Consider the following 1,216-nt stretch of genomic DNA (forward strand, 5'->3'; position numbering starts at 1 on the left):
TGGGAGAAATTGACCAAAACACAAGGGCTACAGGCCCCATGCAAGTCCCAAATCCAGCAAAGCAGTCAAATCTTAAAGCTCCAAAATGGTCTCCTTTGACTCCATGTCTCACATCCAGGTCACACTGATGCAAGAGGTGGGTTCCTATGGTTTTGGGTACTCCATCCCGGTGACTCTACAAAATGCAGCCTCCATCCTGGCTGCTGTCACTGGCTGGTGTTGTTTGTGGCTTTTCCAAGCACAGGGTGCTAGCTGTTGGTGGATCTGCCATCCTAGCATCCTACCATCCTAGGAAGATAGTGGTGGGAATTATGGGAGCTACAGGATGAGATTTGGGTAGGGACACAGAGCCAAACCATATCACCATTCATGAGAACTCCACCTGCATGATTTAGTCACCTCCCACCAGGCTGCACTTCCAACATTGGGATTACATTTCAATATGTGATTTAGGCAGGTACTCACAACCAAATTATATCAATATTTTAAAGAATTAGTTCAGGAAAGTCATTAAACATACAAAGAACAACAATAATAGTGGCAATAACAAAACTCCAAAGACAAGGGATAAAATTAATTTCCATGGTTGCTATATTATTTATTATGTGATTGTTTTAAAAAATGAGGTAGAAAAAGAAACAGGAAAATATGAACCATCCACAGAAGAAAAGCTAATTAAAATAGTCAATAGAAACTGTAAAGATGAAGCCCAGATGTTGAACTTACTAGACAAAAGTTTCAAAATTAGCTATTAAAATACACTGTTCAGTTTTACAACTCTTTTAGAATGTGTCTAGTAGGTTTTCTGCTCTTTACCAGAAACCCTCTGTGTTACCAAAAATAAATAAATAAATAAATAAATAAATAAAACTATGTTTAAAGATCTAAAGAAAATTATGCAAAAAGATTTAAAAGGAAATATAGATGATATTTACAATAACAATATAAAGAAATATATTTTTTTAAAAGAGAGAACCATATTTAAATGCTATATTTGAAAAGTACAATAACTGAAATGAAACAGAGGTATAACATTTTCATCTGGCAAAAGAATAAATCACAAAACTCAAAGATACACCAATAGAGGTTATTTAGTCTGTTTTTAAAAAGAGAAAGAACAATGAACAGAGCTCCAGTGAGCTCCAGTAACCTCCAGGACATCATCACACTTATTGACATGTATTGAGAGTGTCAGAAAGAAAAAGATAAAAAGTGG

At 35.3% G+C, this 1,216-nt stretch overlaps 1 non-coding gene across 1 annotated transcript; it reads left to right on the forward strand.

The window, feature by feature from the left end:
* Nucleotides 1–766: 766 nt before the first annotated feature.
* On the forward strand, nt 767–828 carry LOC135268555 (U7 small nuclear RNA). The gene has a single exon (XR_010336860.1). It is a non-coding gene; the product is annotated as a U7 small nuclear RNA (small nuclear RNA).
* Nucleotides 829–1,216: the final 388 nt, after the last annotated feature.

This window comes from Aotus nancymaae, unplaced genomic scaffold (genome assembly GCF_030222135.1).
Source record: "Aotus nancymaae isolate 86718 unplaced genomic scaffold, 86718_ANA_hifiasm-v0.15.2.pri h1tg000040l, whole genome shotgun sequence".
Taxonomy (NCBI): Eukaryota; Metazoa; Chordata; class Mammalia; order Primates; family Aotidae; genus Aotus; species Aotus nancymaae.